At 42.0% G+C, this 24,283-nt stretch overlaps 1 protein-coding gene across 1 annotated transcript in view; it reads left to right on the top strand.

The window, feature by feature from the left end:
• Positions 1 to 12,910: 12,910 nt before the first annotated feature.
• Positions 12,911 to 24,283, top strand: part of Mbnl2 (muscleblind-like splicing regulator 2) — a 147,911-nt gene continuing 136,538 nt past the window's right edge. Inside the window, exon 1 of the mRNA XM_013022964.1 lies at positions 12,911 to 13,198. The gene's annotated coding sequence lies outside the window, so the exon portion shown is untranslated. The remainder of the gene's footprint in view (positions 13,199 to 24,283) is intronic.

Below are 24,283 nucleotides of genomic sequence, written 5' to 3'. Positions count from 1 at the left end.
CCTTGACTGGCTTCAGACCATGATCTTTAAATCTCAGCCTCATGAGGAGCTAGGATCACAGGCACACGCCACCAGCACATGGCTAATTCTGTATTTTTTAAGGTTGCTAATTGCCCACTTAGCAATTATCATTTATTTGGCAACCTTCTATTTTCAATATGTATTTAAATATGAAATCTGGAGAAGAAAGAATTCTTAAAATGTGGTCCAATATAATAATGATTCCACAGAACTCAGTATGTAACTATAATGCTAAGTATAAATGCTTAGTTGTGTTAAAAATAACTTTGAAGATTAAAATAGATAAAAAATATCATTATTTCTTAGTCAGGCATCCAGTAAATGGAGAACTTTGAAACTTCCTTTTGCAGACCTGACAGCTAATGTGTGCAGAGTGTTTATAAAGGGAATCTTTGTATTTGTATATAATTTGTGGTTTTGAAGACCCAGAGCCTGACTTTGTCAAAGGGACAGTCTTCCGTTTATTGATAGCAAAATTTTCCTGTCACCATGTCCAAATGCCTATGACCATAAATAAACACAGCTTAAATAAATAACTCTATACAATGGTGAATCTTCAAATACCATTTAATTCAAGACCAAAGCCAGTGGTGAGACTCTCGAAGCTGAAGAAACACAGATCAGTTACTGGGGCAGTCCAGTTTCTGGTGTCTGTTGTTCAACAAAGGATGCAGAGAATTTTCCTGGATGGGAGAGATATAGTCCTCAGGATTCCTGAGGATTATAACCCTCAGTATATGATCTTTAGTGCCCTTCATAAAATCCAAGGATTGTGTCAACGTCTTGTTTCCTGCCATTCAAATAAGGAGCTAAAAAATCTATGCAAAGAGTCAGGCGTCTTCCAGCCCTAGGCTCTGCAATTGCAATCTTGCAGTGACTGACTCAGGATTGCACTGCGTTTCACACAATAACACGATCCCGTTTCTAAGTGATCCAGGCTCTCGTTGGAGGGGCTGGGGATTCCAGGAGTGCGTGGGCACTGGTTTAGGAGAGATGAGGCACAGGCAGGGCTGGAGTGCACTGCAGAGAAAGTGGAAAAAGAACAATTCTCATCTCATTTTGCCAGGGAGGTGGGGGAGACCTGCTAACAGAGCTCTAGATGAGAATGACTCAGTGAATATTTAAATAAGGTTATTTCTTCCCTTCCCCCCCCCCTTCTCCTAAGCCTTTAACTGCAGAGGTCTGTAAAGCTGTGGTTTGAGATTTGAGAGAAAGATCGCAGTGACATGATACCAGAATGATGTAAGGTGATGCCATCCACAACACACGGTTGCCAAGGTGAATTTGTTTTTCTCTCTAATCCAGCTGGAAGGCAAAATAATTGCCCATTTCTGGATATATATATATATATATATATATATATATATATATATCCTTGACATGATCCCCTTTTGGTAGCAGATCAAACAAAGCCTGATGCTTTCTGTTTGTGCAGAATTTTTTAAATATTTTTTTTATTATAAAACATAACACATGTCCTTGAGAGAAGGCTCAGAACATTTTCTGTCAGTTGGAGATTTTTAATTTCTCAAGAATCCATACCAAGATTCTAATGAGGTGCCAGTAGCTCATGCCTGTAATCTTAGCTACGTGGAAGGCTGAGAATAGAAGGATCAAAGCTGAAGGCCAGTCAGGAAAAGGCTGCAAGACTCCATCTTTACAGAGAGAAGCTAGACATGGGGGCACACCTGTGATCTCAGCAAAAATGAGGAACATAAAAGTAGGTGGACAGACTGCAGCCTCAGGCAACCCAGACAGGAAGTAGGACCCTCTCCTAAAAATAACCAGTGAGAAAACAGAGCTGCAGGGTGAGTAATTCAGGGGCAGTGACTCAGGGGCATCTCACAAGAGTCCCTCTTTGAGTTCAAACCCCAGTGCTGAAAAACAAACAAACAAGATCCAAACAGATCCTGGGATGAAATTCTTTAATGAATCAACAGAATATGGGGGAGGAGTTTTCTAATTTAGTAAAAGGTTAACAGGGAAATACCCAGATGTTTAAAAAGGGAAAAAAAGATCAGTAGCGCCTGGTTGTTGACAGGAAAAAGGCAAAAAGAGCAGACAGACCCGGGCATGAAGGAAAAGAGACGACCTCATGTTATGCTCTAATAATGGATTCTGCCTTTTTTTTTTTCAACAAGAGTTCCCAGAAAGATGAAGAAAAAAAAGGGAAGGCCAGAGCAGTTGAACATTGAGGTTCCTCCCTCTGGGCCCAGCTTGTTTCTGAAGAAACCCTGTGTCCTGGCAGGGTCTCCATGGAAGGGTTCTTTCTCATGAGTCAGGTGCTAGTCACCCAATTCAAGCGGGGACTGTTCCCAGCTAGCACCACCTTGGTGCCTTGTTTCCCTCACCATACCCTACTTTCACTGTCTGTGTTTTTTCTTAATACTTCATTCTTTCTAATTTATCATCTGATACGTTTATTGTAGCTACAGCTAACAGACATCTTGGGGAAAATGTTGACACTGGGTCCCTCTGTCTGGAAGACTTGGGCTCCACCATTAAGAAGCTATGTGATGCTAGGAGGGTAGCTTTTCTCAGGTAGAAAACAGGGATGGTAATAGCTTAATGCATATGATCCATTACTAAAGGTGCATGTATGGGAATCAGTATGCAAATGTATCAGAAATTGATTGCTTCCCCCTGTCCCCACTGCTATGGGAGCTCCCCAGAAGTATTTATTAGGTAGAAGAAAAGATGAGTTTTCAGAAACTGGATACTTTCATTGGAACAGAATTTAGATTGGCTTAACATTTGCACGGGGGAGGGGAGAGGTGTTACAAACATAGTTTGCTCTCCCTCTACTGATCAGAAAACTGGGATGGCTGGCGTCCACATTGTGCCTGGGAGGGATTAAGAAAGACCAGGGTTCAGACATGCTGAAGCCACAGGGCCTTACAGGTCAGGTAACTGTGGTTCTGAGACACAGAAATTAGCATTGTGATTCAGAGGCCATCTTACTAGTTACTGGACACTACACACCTCAGTGAAGCCAGAAAGCAGACCCCTGAGTAAAAGCAGAGGCGGATGAACTATGCCAGTGCAGACAAGGCCCAGTAAACAGAAAATTCATCTCCAAATGTACCAAACACCATACTAATCAGATGTGTTTGGTGGAGCAGCAGGGCTGGGGAACAGGAGTGCAGGGGGTGGGGGGGAAGGGGAAGGTCAGTGGTATAAGAAATTCAACTCAGTGAATCAAACATCCCTCCTGAGAGTCTCAGTGTCCATTCCTAGCAAGGATCAGAGAAGTCCCTCAGTGAAAACACAGCCAATTAGTTCAGATTCCCAATTTCCTTGGGAACAATTGGACACAAGTGTCCAGAGATCTTATTTTGGGAATCATCAGAAACGAATGGAAGCTCCTTTGAGGGTAAGTCTAGACCTCACACATCATTGTATTTTTTTTTTTGCCAATCCTAGGGCTTCAACTCTGGGCCTGGGCACTGTCCCTGAGCTTCTTTTGCTAAAGGCTAGCACTCTACCACTTGATCCACAGCACCACTTCCAGCATTTTCTTTTAATGTGGTACTGAGGAATTGAACCCAGAGCTTCATGCCTGCGAGGGAAGCACTCTACCACTAAGCCACATTCCCAGGTCACATAATTGTATCTTGATGATCTCAGCTGAGACCAAGACGTTATGAGTATCTGACAAATCCTATTCAGGGAACAAGCTGATGGAGGCAGGGTAGAAATCCTAGAACAAACAGAAAAAGATGGAGGAGCAAATAAGAGCATTGAAGTCCTGTAGTGAGGAGCACTAATTGTTTTTGTGTGTGCCAGTCCTGGGGCTTGAATGTTGGGATAGCCTGAGCTTTTTCACTCAAGGTTAGTGTCTACCACTTGAGCCACAGCTCTACTTCTTTTTTTTTTTTTTGATGATGATGATTAATTGGAAATCAGAGTCTTGCCCATGCTGGCTTCGAACTACAATTCTCATATCTCAGCCTCCTGAATAGCTAGGAGCTACTGGTAGAACCAGCTACTGGCACCCAGATTGCATTATTTTTAAATACAAGTTGGCTGTGATGTCATACATGCCACACTTTATGTCCCACATCTCTTCCTTACTGTTACTCTGAGGAGACAAGGGCTTCTCCAGTTGTCAGGTGTACATACTGTCACTGCCAAAGAGACCCATCCATAATCTCACCAAGATCTTTTATTCCAAACCCACTCACTTCTGAACCTTTTAAAGACATTATTTGCACCACATTGAAGACTCATTTCAAGCCAGGTGCCAGTGTCTCACACCTGTAACCCTAGCTACTCAGGAGGCTGAGATCTGAGGATTGTGTTTCAAAGCCATGAGACTCTTATCTTAAAAATATACTACACAAAAAAGCCAGAAGTGGTGCCATGGCTCAAGTGGTAGAGTGCTAGCCTTGAGCAAAACAAGCTCAGGGACAGTGTCCAGGGCCAGAGTTCAAGCCCCAGGATGGGCAAAAAAAAAAAAAGACCCATTTCAGGGACCTGGCCCATCATTTCATATCAAAGAAGCACAAACCCTGGACTCTGTAATAGCACATGCTCTCCAGTGCATACTCTATTGAGAGTTTGACATATTCATTCTTCCCAGTTGGCTCTAATGACCTGCAGAAGCCCTCAGAAGTCCGTCCAATGTTGATGCATGGCTTTGTTTCTCAAACACAATCACTGCTCATCATGCTATGGTATGGTTTTCCAGAATTTCACTTTTTTTAATTTAACAAATCTTTATTGTCAGCCTCAAGTGTCAGGTGCAGTGATCTCACAAGCAAGAACACAGGAATATCCCTCCTCCCCTGTCTGAGTGGTGTCATCCTTCATATCAAGAAGATGGTGAACAGCAAATACCAAGAGTGCTAAGTGCTAAGAAAGAACGTGTGGAAAGAGAGGAGGGAGAGATGTGCCATTCTCTCCAATTGCTATAGGATTCTTACTGAGCTTGAGCCCTGGCTCAGATGATGGGCAGTCAGGGAGGGAGAAATCTGCCCAGTACTTCGTCATGTCACGTACCTGCAGCATTCCAAAATTAAAGAGGTCTCCTTTCTATCAGAAGCAAACCTTTCCTGTGAGTAGAAATAAATAGGGTTCTGAGAATACTCAGCTTTTCTTGTAGGGCAAGGGTCAAACTCAACACATGCGCAAATGCGTGATGATACACGGTGACCCCCAACTAGCCTGGGAGTTGGATGGAGCTGAGCTGCAAAGAAGAGCTGAAAAGCAATTATAGTGGAAATGCTCATTGATATCCTCTCTGTACTCTGCCTTCAGTTTGCTACGTGGAATGGTGAGTGGTCACTAGCAACGACCTCCTATAGGAACAGCTGGCAAGGTCCCCGGGGTCCTTTCCCTGTGTTTTCTTTATCCCATAGGTACATCTGCAGTTGCAGAAAGCTACCCAGTTTCACCCACAGCTCAGAGAAAATGTATTCATTTCAACTGATCTAAACAGCGGGAAGGAAGATAATAACCTCTGGCCCGATCTTTTTTCTTTTTTCGGGGGGGGGGGAAGGTCCGGTCGTGGGGCCTGAACTCTAGGCCTGGGCGCTGTCCCTCAGCTTTTCAGCTCAAGGCTAGTGCTCTACCACTTGATCCACAGCGCCACTTCTGGCTTTTTTTTTTCTGCTTATGTGGTGCTGAGAAATCGAACCCAGGGCCTCATGCTTGCAAGGTAAGAGCTCTATACTGAGCCACCTTCCCAGTCCCCCAATCTTTTTTCTGCACTTTCAAATACTCTTGGACCAGGAGAAAGGAGGCAGATTTGAAGACTCCATGTAGAACAAGCAATGAGACAACTGGCCTTGTCCAACCTGTTGGGGAGTCTTGCTTTAGTGTTCCCAAATTGCTCTGAGGCACATGGGAAGCTGTAGCAAACACACAGGGGTTCCGTGTGATATGTCACATTTTCAAGAGCAACGAGGCAATATTTACCCCCTGACAGACACTGTACACAACATTAGGTCAAGGTAATTTGCAGTTTCTGTATGGCAATCACCCTGCCTTCCTTCTGATGGCAAAGCTAGATTTTCAGCAGTTGCTAAGATGAAAAGCAAGTACCATCTAAAAAGAAAACTCAGCATGGAACAGGAAATTAGGACAGTCATTGCAATTTGATTTCAAGCTTTGAGATTTGTAGACAGTGCCCAATATGTGTGAGCAATCCATTAGTAACTAATTGGGATTTAAGGATGAATTTGAAATATTTTCGTTGTTATTTTCTATCACATTTTCAAACAGCTAGTGGCTAACACATAAACACTAAGATGTTTGGCTAGAACTGATACATGAAATAATGGAGAATGTCTTTTGACCTAGGAACATTGTAGAAGTTACTGAACCTCAAGAGTGTTTAGGAAATTACAAGATTGGGTTTGTTTTGTGAGTCAAGACTAGGACTTGAACTCAGAGCCTGGGAGTTTTTCCTTAGTTTTTTTCACCCAAGGTTGGCACTCTACCACGTGAACCATAACTTCATTCTCACATTTTGCTGGTTAATTGGAGGTAAGAGTCTCATGGACTTTCCTGCCCTGGATGGCTTCAATCTGCGATCCACAGATCTCAGGCTCCTGAGCAGCTAGGATTATAAGCATGAGCCACCAGTGCCTGGCTCATTGCCATGTTTTGATATATAGGAATCCCTTGTCTATGGAATCTCACAGGAATTCTAGAACCTAAGGTGGTGGTGGTGGTGATGATAATGATGATGATGATGATGATGGCAATTCTGGTAATGGACGGAGCCTATAAACCCTGAACATGTCTATGCCCACCATGACCCGTGCCAAGCAGACATTAGTTCATTTATGTGAGTTTTCTTTGAAATTTATTTACTTCTATTTTCCTTTCCCCCAGAAAATGTAATTCCTAATTTCCCCTGAAGTCTTTTAACCTCTAGACCTATTAAAGAAAATTTAGAAATCAGCTAACATTTCTTGTGATAAACTCAATAAAGAACATCATAACTTCCTGACAAGTATAAAACTAATTTTCTATGCCCTGCTAGCTCTCCAACAATTCACAAATTAAAACACACACATGCGCGCGCGCGCGCACACACACACACACACACACACACACACACACACACACCAGTCTTTTCTAAAGGATATAAATTTTCTTCAGCATTCTAAAAGGAAATCCATGCACCAAGATGAATTCGGCAATGCAATGCAATGCAAGGCACTGTGGGGGATTTGAAATGATTTTTTTTCCTCTAGGGTCTCTGGATCAAACCCAGGGCCTCATATATGTTCTCGTCCCTCAAGTGGCTTACAACCTGATTAACAACTGAGACCCTAGAGGAAAATAAAAAAATAGTGTACGCCAAAGTAGTACACTAAGTAGGGAGGTGTAAGTTCACACTATATCAAGAGAAATGAGCCCCAAGCTGGAACAAACCAGACCTACCTGGAACTGTCCTTCCTGTTTCTTCTTTCACTTCTCCTCCCCAGATAAACTTCCCCATCAGTTCTGAGATTCCTGTTCTTTGCCACTCAGAGGGAGACTGTGTTTCTCCAGAAATCACTACCATTTTAAACATCTTCAAGTTGGGTGACAGTGGCTCATGCCTATAATCCTAGCTACTCAGGAGACTGAGATCTTCAATTTGAAGCCAGCCCAGGCAGAAAAGTCTGTGAGACTCTTACTGCAATTAATCACAGAAAAAAGCTGGGAATGGCACTGTGGCTCAAGTAGTAGAGTGCTAGCCTTGAGCAAAAAAAGAAGTTCAGGGACAGCACACAGGCCCAAAGTTTAAGCTCTAAGAACCCCCCCCCCAAAAAAAAAAACTTCAAAGACCATTCCCTATTGCCTGAGCACTTGCTAGCATTGATATTGATGTCACAAAGGATTGATGTCACAACACATTGTGTCTTTCTGCCTAATTCTCTGTTCCCTTCTCCAGCCCAAGTTTAACATACACACATAGGTATACTTGTAAATATGCACACTCTACTTGTACCACAGATCTTTTATTTCTAATGATGGCTTCACCCTCAGTCTTTCGCTTGAGACTTGTGTTTGTTGTGGCACTTTATTTCTAGTGCCATTTTCAAGTGTACCCATTCAACTATTCAGTGCCTGTTATATAACTGCATGTTCGAAGGGCTGAGGATAAGTGGACAGAGAAGAAAGGCATGGTTACTTTGCTCACAGGTACTAGGATGCTTATAAGAGAAATGTATTTCAGTAGAATAAAGTTAATTCTGCCAAAAGTTCTAACAATAGCAATGAAAACGCTTTTAGGTAGAGATTGGGTGAAGATGAGTTTCCTTGGTACATTCAAGTCAAGAGAAAGGAATTAGAGCTCCAAACCTGGAACTCATCAACTTATAGAAGGCAACTGAAAACTAATTTTGGACAAATCAAAGGCACTGTCTTTTATTTCTGTTCCTGTGGCCTTTTGTTTATTTTGGACACAGTTATTTTCTTTTTATTTTCCAGGGGTGGGTATCAAACTCAGGACCTCATACATACTAGGCAAACAGTCTATCACTAAACTTCATCCTCAGCCCTTGGCTTTTTGAGACAGGATATTGCTATGCAACTCACACTGGTCTTGAACGCACTATGTAGATAAGGCTGGCCTTGAAATCAAGATTCTCCTACCTCTACAAATTGCCAAGATTACAAGTGTTTGCCACCATACCTGGCACCATCTTCTTGTTATGTTTTCTCAACCATTGTCTTCCCTATTTAGCATGTTACAACCTCAATCACGATTAAGCTTCAGTGTCACACTTTCAAGGAAGTTACATTAAATTATAAAAACAAAGAGAAGAGGTGGATGTGGGGAGATGAGGAAGAGAGAGACACACATACACAGAGACAGAGAGACAGAGAGACAAAGACAGAGAGACAGAGACAGAATATCACAAAGAAAGAAAAATCCAGCTTGCATCTGTATTCACCAGAGCAATCAATTCATTCTTGGAACATTTGTCATTGATCATTTCTGATGGCTTCTGATGCCAACAAGCTGGCTGAGAAGGCAATTCTTGAGTAAATAGTTGACCGGGTTAATGTAGACCCAACACCTGTCATAAGAGCTATAAAGTCAACAGCATCTATAAAATCTCGCCATTTGAAGCGAAGTCCACAGGCAAGCAGCCTCTCTATCACCTGGGAGCTTGTTAGAAAAGCAGAACCTCTGTAGTCACCCAGGAACTACCTGGACTGGATCTGCATCTTAACAAGGTCCCTAGGGGAACTGCAGACACATTAAAATTTGAGAAGCACTGCCATCAAGGGCTGGGGTGGTGAGAGGAAACAACAGGAGGCCTCAGTTCATCCTGAGGGTCAGGGATGGGGTCACGGGGAAAGATGGCCTTTGATTAGGCTCAAGAGTCAGTCAGAGGCTCATGGGACACAAGAGACTGGAAGGCTTACCCAACAAACATTTATTTTCTCCCAACTCTGGAGTCTGGACATCTGAGAAGAGAGACCAGTGTGGTCAGATGCTGGGGAGGCTTGGCTTCCTGGCTTATAGACAGCTGCATCCCTACATGGTAGAGGAAGAGGGGGAGGGAGTCAGATTCCCTCCCTCTCTCCCTCCTCATCCCTTCTTAGAAGAACACAAATGTCTATCATGAAAACCACACACCCATGACCTCATCTACACTTAATTACCTCCAACAGTACTGTATCCAAATACCTTCACTTTAGGATCAGGACATCGGAACTTTTTATTATTATTATTTTTTGAAGGGAGTGACAAAATTCAGTCCATAACAAAAGTCTTAAAGGAGTATAATAAACAATAAAGGAGGATAATAAATGATTTGTATTTTTGAATTACTGTTCTATATGTAAAGGGCTTTAAGCAAGTCAAGAATATATCTTGAGGCGGGTACCAGTAGCTCACATTTGTAATCCTAGCTACTCAAAAGGCTGAGATCCAAGGATTTCAATTCAAAGCCAACATGGGTAGGAAAGTCCATGAGACTGTCATCTTTAGTTAGTCACTAAAAAACTGGAAGTGGGACTGTGGCTCAAATAGTAGACCACTAACCCTGAGCAAAAGAACTAAGGGACAGAGTCCTGGGCCTGAATTCAAGCACCAGTACCAGCAAACACACACACACACACACACACACACACACACACACATCACACATATATATATACACACACACACAGATATGTCTGGGAGACTACCTAAAGATTATTTCACTGGTCAAAGTAAATGACACTGATGGCTCACACAGAGATAATTTGGGACAAAGCAAACCACAGTGACACATTCAGGTATTAAACGTAACAGAGTTTGATAATGGAGTTCAGATTGTGGTAGGGAGGAGGGTCAAAAAAGATGGATTATGTTTCCAGTTTATTCAGTTGAACAAGTATGATGTATTTCTTGAGGTAGGAATCATGAAATCAGCAAGTTTGTGTGTGGCATCTTGCTGAACACACTAAACAGTGTAGAAACAACTGAAAGAGTGGCTGTCATTTAGTGGGCTGCTGTGTGCATGTTTGGTGCATATCATTTTAATTCTTGTAGGATACAAACTGTTTTCCCACATGGGAAGGTCAACCAAGGAAATCTATCTACAGAAGGAAACATTGTTGAGAGTTTTAAAGGTCTGGTACAATGAACAGAACAGCATGCTTGCTGATGAGAACATCAGAGAAGACAAGAAAGATGACAGGAGCTGGGAGCTGAGGTCTAAAGATTGAGCCAGGCAGAAATAAGCACAGCGGAAGCAGTAAGAGCAGAGCCATCAGAAAGTTCAAGTGGGCAAACAGTAAAAGAAAAGTTGACCCGAAGGGGAGGGGCCAGGGTAGGAGGACCTTGAAAGTCTGTAATTTGGATTTTATAGAGGGAAGGGTTTGAGCATGAAAAGAACATGTCTTTACATGATTTGGGAAAACCTGTTTGGCAACAGGGAAGCCCAGAGACAAGGTCTGAGTCCTCCAGGCCATTAATTAGCATTTGTGTCACTCAGATCATAGGTCAGAGTTTTAGACTAGCTGAAGAGGAAAAATCAACAACACAATTTCTTTGGATGAGAAGCTGGAGTTGAGAAATAGGAGTCAAAGATGGTTAAAGACTCGGGAATAAGATTAGAGAAATGGGGGTATCAAAGACAGAATCAGAAGATGTGAAGAGGAAAGGCCCATATGTGTGCAGTATAAGTGTATTGATATATCTTTTTTTTTCTTGTGCCCATACTGGGGCTTTGAACTTAGGGACTGGGTGCTGTTCCTTAACTTTTTTTTATTCAAGGCTGGCACTCTGCCACTTGAGTGAAAACTTAACTCCTAGTTTTTGGTGATTAATTGGAAATAAAAGTCAAACACACTTTACTGCCAGGATTGGCTTCAAACTCAACTTCCTGAGTAGCTAGGATTACTGGTGTGAGCCACTGGTGCCTACCTGTATAGAATACTTGTATGATTACAGAGATAATTTAAGTTTGCAGAAAAATTACAGTAGATGAAAGTCTGAAGTTATATTTGATGGATTTACATGGGAGTAAATACAAATCAAGGAGAATAAAGCATTGTACTCGATTGAAGAAAATAGTCCTCCACTCATATGAAGCATGTTTTTTAAATGCAATTGGCAAATTAAAAACATTATACCTCATTAACCTCATTCCAGATGCTCTAAACAGTTACATATATATATATATATATATATATATATATATATATATATATATATATATATATATTATATATATGGTGTAGGTCCAACCTTTTCTATGAATAGGACCTTTGTTCCTGCCTGTCTAGTCACAGACTCATCTCATATATATATATATATATATATACATATATACATACATATATACATATATATATATATACATATATATGTGTATATATATTCAAAATGTTGTGGTTAGTGGAAGGAAAATGTGTGCTTATTGTGTTTTCTAAATGCCATATGTTTTTGGTTTTTGTTTTCAAAGCATGTAGAAATGGTGTTGACTGGAAAAAATAAGTAACCCTTCCTAACCTTTCATTTCTCTTTTCTGGCTTTATCTCAAGGAGCCTCATCAGCTTCTGGAACGTCTTTTCCTGGAGTGGGGTCTGAAGTAAGTATCCCTCACGGATGACCTGTGTGTGTCCCAGGTGTAGAGATTCCGCAGTAAACACCTTCCTGTAACCATTGCTTCGTGAATGACAACATGAGCCAAGGCGAGTGATTTATCAAGTGGTATCTAAGACTATTAAGACACACCTAAACCTTTGTGGGTGGCTGCCAAGAACACAAAGGGTGAAAATGCAGATATCGATGTTATTGTTCAGTCTTCCCTAATTGAAGTCCCCAGTGGTCTGCAAACTTAAAGCAGACAGAAGGTTGGTTATACGGGCCACAGGATGTAACCACTGCAATAAGAGAGAGCCTACAGGAGAGGCAAGGGCTTAGAAGCAGGTTTTGATGTTTGAATTGGGCCAATTCTCGCTGCATCATGGAAATCACATGTAAATGTCTTCTAAGGTATCGATTTGCACGGCAGATATTGAATTGTTTTCATATATAGATGCAGATATACAGATCTCTATATATGTGGATGGACAGCCAGACACACATACATGTTTTGTCAAACGGTCTCAGGACTCCAGCGGCAGGTCCAATCTGGCTCCCTGTAGAATCTGCGGAGTTCCGTGTTTGCACAGCTTTGGGCGGGCTCGCCTCGAAGCTGGCCCCCTCCCGGCTCGGCCAATTACGTGCCACTTTGTCTCGGTGCGGTGGTGACTGCTTTCTCCCGGCGAGGGAAATTCCTCTCTCACTAGTATGGATGCTCTGTTTTCAGACGCTGCCAGCGCCGTGTTGCTGTGTCAGTCATCCTATGAGGGCCCGGCGCAGACAAGGAGGGCTGACGAGCTGGCCGCCGATTGGCTGGTCGCGGCGGGGGCGTGGCTTGGAGGAAGGAAGAGCTGCATTTCACAGCAACAGAGTTTAGACTGTCTTTGCTTCATCATCTGAAGGTAAAAAAAAAAAAGAAAAAGAAAAAAAGAAGAAGAAAAAAGAGAGAGGAGAAAGAGAGAGAGAAAAAAGCCAACAAATTCCAGATACGGCAGGCGGCTTTTCCCGAGGACCATAAACAGGGGATGAGAAGAACTATTGGCCTGGAAATTTCTTCCTCGTGATGCGGTGGAGAAGCGTCGGCCTCTGGATCCTACCAGATGTTCTTGGGGTCACCGTCCAGGAGTAGGACCAGCCGAGCTAAACAAGGTAGGAGAGTCACCCCCACTCCCTCCCACCCCCCACCTTTTTTTTCTTTCTTTCTTGAATGTTTAAAGAGTTTGCTGCAGTATGGTGCATTCCATGTGCATTGCTTACGGAGGCCAGGGAGACCGGATTCCACTAATTCAGATGAAATACTTGCACGGAAGCCTAGAGATTTTTCCCCCTTTTTTTACGTAACATTTTGATTTGAGGAAAAAGGCTAGAACTCTAACGCCGTGGATTTTAGGGCGAGGTAGATAAGTGAGTTTTTAATTCAGAGACTGAATTCATTTATTATTTTTGTTATTATTCATGTTTAGGGGGAAAATTTGAAAATTTTGAGAACATTCTTATTTTCTTGTTTTAGAAAATATCCGTCACTGCCGTAAGTAAAGTTTACAGGGATCTTATTGTTATTTGAAAACAGACTGCTTGGCAGTTAAGAAATTTTTGTTGTTGTTGTTGCTAAAAAAAGAAAAAGAAAATCAACTTTATAGTAAATGAGCTTAATGTTTGGGCCACAAAGATATCATCTATTTCTGAGAAATGAGAGACCTCCCTGGCTTTAGAATGCTACAGTTTTAATTGAGTTTCAAGAGCACAATTTTAAACAAGGACTAAGAGGTAGCTTTCTGGCAAGTTTCGTTACTGTAGTTGAATGTTTACATTTCTTTCCCTGGCATGTCTGAGCCTTTGTTTCTACCTTAGAAGTAGAACCATTATATTCAAAAGTAAAGCTGGGTTAATAATGCTTACTGCAATTATCCGATCCGTATGCATTTTTAATGAGAACACACAGCCAGCAGAATAATTTAATGAGAGCAAGGCTGGCTTTGAAAGCCGTGTTTTTACTGTGCCCAGCCCTATCAACTTTCTTGTCGAGAAAACACCAGTGAGAGATGATGGGAGAAGATTTATTTTTAACACACTTGGCCCAGGAGGAGGAAAGGATATATTTGTTAAAGATTTCTTTCTGCCCTTTTCCGTTTTAAATTTCTGCCAGGCGTGAAGAAACTGTGCTTTTTTTGTTAGGCCTCTCGGGGAAGCATGTGTTTACAATAAATGTGTAACATTTTTAGAATAGTTAGCAAGCACTGGAGCGAAGAAAAAAAAAATCTGACTTTGCCCAACTGCTACTACGGCGTTCTCCAAGACGCATTACTGTCCCTTTAAAAGATAAAGGTTAAGTGGAAAGGGATTGTTAATTGGAGAATATGTATTTGGAGAACAATAAGGTTAAAAAGATAATTAAAGGCAGACGACGTTCTTATAATCGCTACGCAAGAGGAAGTTTCTTTATCCTTCCTGCTTGCTTTGGAGGGGCAGTGGTGTTCACTGAAGTAAAAGCAATGCCACGTCGTAGATTCTTCCAGACCCACGGTTCTTACTTTCAAGGAGAAGTTCAGGACACTAGCCCAGAACTTCTGACGTCATCCCCCAACTATTTCTGCTGTGTGTTCTTTTTATTCGGCTGGTGGAGAGGAAAATTTCTCTAGATGCTGGCTAGGAACATGCTAACTCCCAGTTGGCAGGATTTGAGTGAATGTCTTTACATTCCAGTCTGTTCTTTGCAAATTCACAGCCGATTTCCCCTTTCTAAATAGGGCAACTTCTACCTGTGGGTCAGCACAGGTTTCCTGCAGGGCTCTGGCTTGGCTGGTAAGAATTGGTTGGTGCAGAGAGCTGAGCTCAGCGTTTTGTGTGGGTTTTTTTCCCCCCCCTTTGTGGCCTAACTCCTGTGGTGCATGGTTAGTCACCTGTGTCAATCTACCCTTGGGTTCCCTTATCTAGGCTTCAGGTTATGCCACCAAGTTCAAGGCTGGTTGTGATGGTGGGAACCAGCGGCTTTTATACATAAAGCACTGTGTTCTAGGGCAGATGGCCCAAAGGAAATCAACAACAATACTACCAGCTGTTAACCTGTGTCACAGGTGCTACTTGTGATCTTGGTCTGATAGATTGAGGTTAGGGTTTACTAAGGAGCCTTTGGAGGAAAACACACACACACACACACAAAACAAAAAACAATTTTGGTCAGGACACACTGAAGTTCCTGGGAATTCCCACCACTTATGTAGCCTTGAATAAGTGCTTACCTTGATTTCTCCATCTAACAGAACTGAATGTTAATTGCTACACTGGTCCTAAGTCTAGCATTTTTTAGGAGACCTTGACCTTGTACAAAAAAAAAAAAAGTTGCATGTCTCATGGCACAGTGAGCTGTTTAAAGTACAAAGGGGGGTATTAAGAAATTGTTGACAGTGGCTTTGAGGTACTGAAATACAGAATCATATATAAAATGCTGCAATCTGTGCTCATGGGAATTTTCTAGGGATATTTATCCTTTACAAATGAATACCGTTTCCAAGGAAATCATTGCACTGTTGTTTTCAGTTTCTCCATTGATCTAATCTAATATACTAGAAGCTACGTATGCCAGACCAACCCCACGTTAGTCTCCAGAATGCCCAAGAAAAGCATTTAGTCCCATTTGTACTTGGACTTTTGTATTAAATTTGTGAAAGGAGAATGAAGATGAGAGAAAACAAGAAAAAATAGGCTTGTGAAATCTACTGGTCATATAGCTTCTGTGCGGAACAGCCTGCCTTCCCTCTGCTCGTTGTTTTAATTCGCTGTTGCTATGGTGAAAACAAATCAATATCACATGGCTGCCAGCCAGTCCCGCGCTCAGGGAGCGCCATAGAAATTCAAGATCAGGTACTCAAGATTCCAAGCAAGAACTGGAAGAAGAGGATTTTGATGTTGAGCTTCAGAGAGTTCCTTATAGTAGAAAGAGAAGGGTCAATCTGGCATGGATTTGCCCCTTCCTTTTTTCCAATACTCTTTATCCCCAGAGCCAGAAAAAGATGGGAAGAAAGATGAATTGGTATGTTTACATTTCCCAAAATAGCAAGACAGTAGCGACATAGAAGTACATAGGAGGACATAGCAAGGGGTACAGGATTTGGGGTTCATGAAAAATGGTATAAATGCAAGACGTGTTGGTATATAGTGTAAATGCAAGTCTGTTAAAAACAGACTTTGGAGGACCTCAGCATCTCAGGTAGAGCTGCACCTCAAAACTGGCTAGCCTTGTGCTGGTGGCTTAGGCCTGTAATCCTAGCTACTTAGGAGGCTGAGATATGAGGATCCGATTCAAAGCTAGCCTGGGCAGAAAAGTCAGGGAGATTCTTATCTCCAATTAACCACCACAAGAAATAAATAAGTCAGTTAAACCAGAATTACAGCTGTAGCTCAAGTGGTGGAGTGCTGGCCTAGAGTGAAAAAACTAAAGGACAATGCCCTGAGTTCAAGCTCCAGCAGTGACACACACACCACCACCACCACCACCACAAAAAACTAGTCAGATCAGAAAAAGCTACCATCCTCATGCCAGATAGAAAAACCTGGTAACTAGGAGACAGGTAGACAGTAGAAGTTCTAGAAAGGGAGGCAGGTCAGAACTTCAAAGTCCTTATAAAAACCCCACAAAGTCAAAAGTCAGACCAAAGAGTCAGGACACCACAGGAAAAGGAATATTTCTCTTTTCACAAAAGCTGCAGAGGCCCTGCATGCAGCAGCCTCGTGAGGAAAGAGAAGAGGGTGCAGATAGGAGGGAAGGGTCAGGAGGCCAAGCATTCTTTCTGGAAGGATCCACTGAATTGGGTGGACATGGCTGTCCACTGACTGCTATGTGGAATGTGGAACTTGATATTTTATGCATTGGAAGAAAGCCTCTTGGGAAAAAGAAGCAGGAAGGCCTAGCCGGCTTGGTAAATCATTCACAATGTTATTTTTCTCCATCTCTATTCTCTGTATCCTTTTTGTTTTTCTTTGAGAAAATGTGTACAAACTGTGCTTGCAGCAGTGGGAATGGCCTTAGTCCACAGAAGGGATAGCTAGCTGGGTTTGTAGCTGGCCTAGGCCTCTAACTGTGGGGTGCAGTTTGCGGAATCCAGGCCCTTACCTCCACCATTGAGAGTGAAAACAGGTGTGAAAGTTAAGGCCCAAGGCTTTCTTTTGTGGATCTGAGCTCTAGGGATGTTCGACTTTTTTTGGCTGGCAATCCCCTCTCAATATGGGGGAAGAGGGCGGGAAAGCTTGGTAATAAAAATGGGCTCAACAATGTACCTTAGTGTTTGGACAAAGAATCTATTGTCTAAGGCCTGCTCAGTCAGCATGCCCCACCAATCAATCAACAAGTGTTGGTTAAATACCCCTCCGGCTAGCTCTTGCTATTTGCCTAGAATACCCAGTTACCTAGCACCTGGACTTGTGTGTGTGAGTGTGTGTGTGTGTGTGTGTGTGTGTGTATGTGCACAAACATACATGGTACAAAATTTTTGCTTTTTGGAGATATTAGTAACATCATTGGAGCTAGTATTAATTTCACATTGTAAGTGTTGTTTTAAAAGTAAATAGACACTGAGCAGAGTCATGCCTGTAACCCTAGCTACTCAGGAAGCTGAGACTTGAGGATGGAGGTTCAAAGCCAGCCCAGACAGAAAAGTCCTTGTAACTCTTATCTCCAACTAATCACCAAAAAGCTGGAAGTAGAGAAAAAGAGTCAAGGGTGAGTGCAAGGCCCTAAGTTCAAGCCTCAGTACTGTCATACACACACACACACACACACACACACACACAACACAACTCACACAACACATCGAGATGTGAGGTTAGTGATAAATATATGAGAATGATAGAAAAATCCTAAGGATTTAAGGTCAATGATGGCAATCTGTGTATGTCAATCAGCAAGCAGAGATTCACCCCTCAAGTAACTAAGAACTCCAGATAATTTCTAAAGTCTTAAACAGCAGGCAGCCAACAAAAGGAAATCTCAGAATCTCTTATTTCTGAGCCCCAGTGTAGCATGCAACCAGCAGCTTCTGGTATAATTAGCTCACTGTCCCCATCAGACAAGAAACCTGATGCCTGGTCCTCAAAGTTTATACTTGCTTGCCAGGGTTTGTTTTTGCTTTTGTTTTGAAAGCTGAGCTCATTTAAAAAAAATTGATTTTCTGATTGGTATTGGTTTTGGATTATTTTCCCTACTAAATTCTGAATTAACATCCATTTTTTCAAAGGTGAGTTGCGAGATTAAGGGAGAGGGTGGGGAAGAGCTGGAGAAGGAATCCTGAGAAGTAGCTATGCTCTTAAAATTTCTTTTTTGAGCCGAGCTGTGATAGCTCACTGCCCGTAATCCAGCTACTGAGGAGGCTTAGATCTCAGGATCCTGGTTCAAAACCAGCTCTGGTAGACAAATTTAAGACACTTTTATCTCCAGTTAAGCAATAAAAAGCCAGGAATAGAAATATGGCTCAAATCTTGAGCTAAAAAACCAAGTGAGAGTTACAGGCCCTGAGTTCAAGTCCCAGTATCGGCAACCAGAACAACAACAATAACAGCCCCAAACACCAAGACTTTTGAGTCTGGCTCTTGGCAAACTGAGGAGTGGGGTTGAGAATAGAAGTATCTAGGCAAGCTGGTTTTTGTGGAAGAGCTTTGGGCTGGTAAAGCACCCCCAGAGGAGAGAGAGAGAGGAGGCAGGACTTTGTGAAAGACCTCTGGCTGTGGGCTGAGCCTTCACAATCCACAAAGGCTGGGAGGGGAGCTACTTACAAACAAGATAAGAATAGTTGAGCACACAAATGTCTACAGAGGGACAATTAACATATGTGTGGCTCCTTCCACTTCACAAAGGGCTTTCACTGGCATTATCTCAATTAACAGTTCAAACAGAGAATTAAAAAGTAGGAGGCCTGAAATTAGGGCAAGGGGGCACCAGGGAAATCTCCTGGTTATAACCCCGATTTGTACACTTTTATTTGCTGATTTTTTTTTTTAGCGCTTAATTGACTTGAATTTTTGAAGCATAGTGGCACACTCCTTCCCTCCCCTTCCCCCAGTGCTTTAAGGGACAGCTTGTCATTCACGCAACCACAGACCAGAAGCTAAAGGACAGCAAAGCAAAGAGATGGATTCCTAGCTTTGAAGGCTAAGCTCTGAACCCCAACCCAAGCATACAGCAGTGAGGTACTTGGAAAAACCATCCTGAATGGTTGTAAGTGGCCTGAGGACCTGGAGAGCACCAGTCAGCAGGGAAACCCCAATTCAAAGCCTTCACGTTCCTCAGATAGCATGTCACTACGTGCTCTTAAGCCTTACAGAAAGGTGGGGAAGAAATGAACACATAGATCCATATCCTGTAAACCAGGAGGTTTACCTATGTATTTGATCCTTCGAAGAATAGGAGAACCCCATAACGTCAACATGATTCCCAGTGGGCTGACACAAGAAGATAAGCTCAGAAAGATTCAATAACATATTTTGTCCACCCCACAGCTAACACTTGGCCCAGTCACTGCCTACACTCAGAATCACAAGAGTCCAAAGCTCTATAGGTAAGCAACATGATAGTTTTAGCTGAACAAATACAATTAAGAAGATTAAAATAAAGCATGGAGCTGGTGGCTCATACCTGCAATCCCAGCCATTCAGGAGGCTGAGATCTGAGGATCCAGTTCCAATGCCAGCCCAGGCAGGAAAGTCCATGAGTTTCTTATCTCCAATTAACTACCAGAAAAACAGAAATAGTGCTGTAGCTCAACGTGGTACATCACTAGCCTTGAGTGAAAGAGCTCAGGGACAGTGCCAAGGCCATGAGTTCAAGACCCATGACTGACAAAATAAAAAGATTATTTCATTTGTAGCAAGGAAAGCTTAGGCTGGAAGAGGGAGATGAATTATTTTAGATATACATAACTATATATGTAGCTGTATATATTCATATATAGTTATATAACTATAATACATAGTTGCATAAGTATATAATACATATATGCATGACTATAAATACATATATGTGTGCTTATGTTGTTTTATGTTCTGTTTTGTATTTTTTTATTCTTTACATACTTGACTTCATTTTTCTTTATTTTATTTACATTTTTTTTGTCAGTCATAAGGCTTGAACTCAGGGCCTGGGTGCTGTGCCTGAGCATTTTTCCTCAAGCTAGTGCTCTACCACTCAAGCCATGCCTCTACTTATAGTGTTCTGTGTGCTGGTTATTAACCAGCAAATAAGAGTCTGTGAGGTTTGTCTGGGATCCTCAGGTCTCAGCCTTCTGAATAGCTCGTATTACAAGTGTGAGCCACCAGTGCCCAATTAGTTCATATTTTAATATGTAAATACTGAGTATAATAATGATGGAGGCATCTCATTGGTATCTGCTATATCAGGTTTTGTGCTTATTATGTCTTTTAATGTTTTTAAAATCCCCCTATCCTCTGTTTTATAAATTCAGTGAAAACTGGATTTTAGTGAGGATAAGCATTGTGTGAAAAGTCTTATTAGGCAAAAAGTAGAAAAGTTAGTTCTGAAGCCTGTGGGAATCTCACACATGTGATATTTTATAAGATAACCGAGTTACACTGTAGTCTAACTTGGAGTTTTCTTGCAATGAGTGTTGCATAGCTGAAAAGAACCCAACTCGGTGAGTTTGGGAAGACAGTAATGTGCTTAATTAAGAGATTGAACTATTCTAAAAATCTATAAATTTCTGGCATCCTAAATGCAAGCTTCAATTAATCAAACTGAAAGTATTGGTGAAGCATATATTACATGAATGATTTAGTACTATAATTTTAATGTTCCAAGAGTTCAGTAAAGGAGAGCTCTGTTTTTGGTTGGATTAATAGATAGCTACATAGAGGAAAAGCTACTTCCTCTCCATGGATATGTTTTGTTTAGACCAGCTTTTCTTGTGTGGAGTGTCTAGATTATCCACTGGGAAGGGAACAGTTGAATATGTATCTTATATATTATTTAACTCATCCTTTTAAAATGTCAATTTTCATGTATGTTTGATAAGTATGGGACATGTTAGTATTATTATGCAAGTATACCATTTATAAATAAATATATGATTATGTCTGCAAAACTATTCTTCTGATACAGATGTTTGATCAAAAAGTTTGGAAAGGCTCAGTGGTCAAACTCTTAGGAAAGAGGAACAATGTAATGTAACTTCCAGGCCAGGAGAAAAAAATCTAACCTTGAGTAAAAGGACTTCCTGTTAGGGGACAATGAGAATTAAGGCTTCATGAAGATACTGGAATCAGGGTAGTATAGAGGTAAAGAATCATGTGGTAGAGTTTAATGTCATCTACTACATAAGTCTAATGCTTGATCAAGATCCAACTGAGATGTATTAGATAGGGTTAAAGATTGCAGCATCTGTTGTCTAGAAAACGTTTGGAATATTCCAGGCACAGTGTTGGAAAGGAAATGGACGAAGGAAGGTGGTGTGAGAATGAAGGGGAAATGATAGGTCCACAAGGAAACTCATAGCAGTTGGTGAGAATGCAGAAAAGCCAAGTGACATCTTCCCATCTCTCAGAAGAAATATTGATGGTGCCATGATCAAAATGGAGATGGAGAAAATAGAGGACTGACCGATGAAGCAGGGTCAGAGAAGGAAGGGACATGATAAGTTTTTAGTTTGGGGGCATGGTGAGAACATTTAAGTGCAGATATATCTTAGGGACTTCTGACAGTGTGGGAAGGAAAACAGCCTAGCCTTCAGTATAATCCTGAAGCACAGCCAACTTGAAGCCATAGCATCCATTGCTGTAGCTACGGATGGCCACAGTCACATGGGAGAAGGGAGCATAAGGAGAGGCAGGCAGATGACCCAGCTTGAGTCTTGTTCTTGAAGAAATTAAGCTAACCAGCAAAGAATCAGGAAAGCAAATGACCACAAAAATGTAAAAATGTGTTTGTCTTAAAATAAGCCATACTATTAAAGCTTCAAGATCCCATGGGAACAAGGCGGCCTCCTGCTTTTCTTTTACCCTCTGTGGCCTTGTGCCTGTGGCATCGGCCCTCTTGGAGGCAAACCCTGGCTCGGAATAATTTGTAGAGCCACAGAATATTGTGTGGATGAGGGAACATTTGTGGCTGTATCTTCTACCTAGTTAGGCGATGTTGTATAAAGTAGCTCTTCGTGAATAACCAAGGAGAGAGCGTTTGAGAGCAACCATTGCCAATACTTCTCATCTGTCTTTCCAAATCTGTGTTTGGAGGGCTGTAACCTAACAGGATAGTCATTCTACACCGAAATATTTCTAGATTCTGGTCAGTCTTTTCTCAAAGACCCTGGGACTTCACTTTTCTTGGCCATCTCAGTTACTGTGAAGAAAACAGGCCGTCAGCATGAATGACAACAGACTTGGAGGTTTGCAAGTGGTTTGATGCCCTCCCAACAGATGCCTCCAGGGACTAAACCAGGACAGCATTTCTGGAACTTTCATGTGCCTGCAAATCACCTGGGGATCTCATTAACGATGTAGATTCCGATTCAGTTGGTCTGGGTGGGGCTAAGCCTCTGCTTTGCTAATAAGCTCCCTGAAGATGGAAAGCAGAAATGAAAGTGGGGTTCTGGGATGGAGCCTTTAAAGAACTAGTATACAGCCATGACCAGCCCTCTGGCTTCACTCAGGCCACTCAGATTCCACGTGGAGCTGAGGTTGTCACCCACCACCCTTGCACTAACCTGGCTACAGGCAAAAGTGTAAAGGCAGGCAGGGATTTTGGTGGTGTGAAACAGTTCTATAGTTACACGCAGCTGTCTGCAGAAGTCTCCTGTGCCCAAGGTGTCTGGCATCTCTGTGGAACAGACTCACAAATTCCCCCAAGAAATGTGGTTACCACCACTAGGGAAGGTTGATGTGTTTACAAATCAGCTGCAGAGATTTTTCTTTTTCCACTCTAAGAAACAGATGCTCTAGAAATCAGCTCTGGGTTTCTTTCTTTTTTTTTTTTTTCCTAGATGGTTCAGAGAACCAGAACCCAAAAGTTGAATGTGTATCCACTTCAGATCTTCTAGCTCCTATGAATTAGTGCACGGAACTTCTATCAAATGCATTCATTCTCTTCAGATACAGATCATGCTTTTTCTCTCCTCATTCTGTTACCAGATAGATAAAGGATAGAGGATGTGTTATAGGCCATTCATATCACAGTGGATCAAAAGTGGTGGATTGAAAGACAGACAGGCCGTATAAATGAATGTATCATTAGGAAAGACAGCTGTCAAATGGGGTTGCCTCAGTGAAAGGCCTGGGCCTTACTGAAGACACAGGCAATCTCTTATAAGTCTTGTATTGCCTGCCTCTGTCTGTCCTTCCTGCATTCCCCACGTGGCCCCTTCTTTCCTAGTGCCAGGAGTGGAGCTAAACTGATTTGGAGGAAGTCTCTCCTGCCCAGATGCCCATTCACAGATGGCGGAGGGCTTTATACATTTTTAATTGACCCATAACCTTTTACGAATGAAGTAGAGGAAATGTTTATTGAGTTTATTGAGCGCCTACTGTATGGAAAGTTCTCTGCTGAGAGCTTTCTGTCCATCAATTTGGTTAAGACGTTTCACAGAGCAATCCGGGAGCTGGGAGAGAGAATGGACGGCTCACCAAGGTCGCGCTGTAGGCAGGGTCGGCAGGGAAGGATTGGGATACTCCGACTTGGCCCAGCAGGGCTGGCTTACTTGAGGCTTGCTTTAGGAAAGCTTTCACAGTCATAAATACTGAGTAGTTAGAAAAGAAATGGAACAGATAGGATAGAAATGAATGATTACTGGCATCATGTTGAGGCAGGAGTTCTATCAGTCAGGAAGTCCTTCTCACAAAGAAACTTGGTCATTGTTTATTCTGATTTGTTAGTGACTTTGTAGAGTGTGTATGTGTGTGTGTGTGTGTGTGTGTGTGTGCATGTGCCAATCCTGGAAGTTGAACTCTGACACTGAGCACTATCCCTGAGCTTCTTTTTTTGTGTGTGTTGAAGGCTAGTTACTCTACCACTTGAGCTACAGCTCCATTGCTGACTTTTTGGTGGTTAATCGGAGATAAGAGCCTTATGGACTTTGCTGCTCAGACTGCAATCCTCAGATCTCAGCCTCTTGAGTAGTTAGGATTACAGGCATTAGCCTCCGAGCTCAGCCATTTTGTAACTTTTGAATCTTATGTACGTGAGCTGAATATAACTCAATCTAATGGGTCTCAGCTTATAAGAAGTATCAAAGGAAAAGGCTC

This window comes from Dipodomys ordii, unplaced genomic scaffold (genome assembly GCF_000151885.1).
Source record: "Dipodomys ordii isolate 6190 unplaced genomic scaffold, Dord_2.0 Scaffold65, whole genome shotgun sequence".
Lineage (NCBI taxonomy): Eukaryota > Metazoa > Chordata > Mammalia > Rodentia > Heteromyidae > Dipodomys > Dipodomys ordii.
This window is presented reverse-complemented; position numbering and strand designations above follow the sequence as displayed.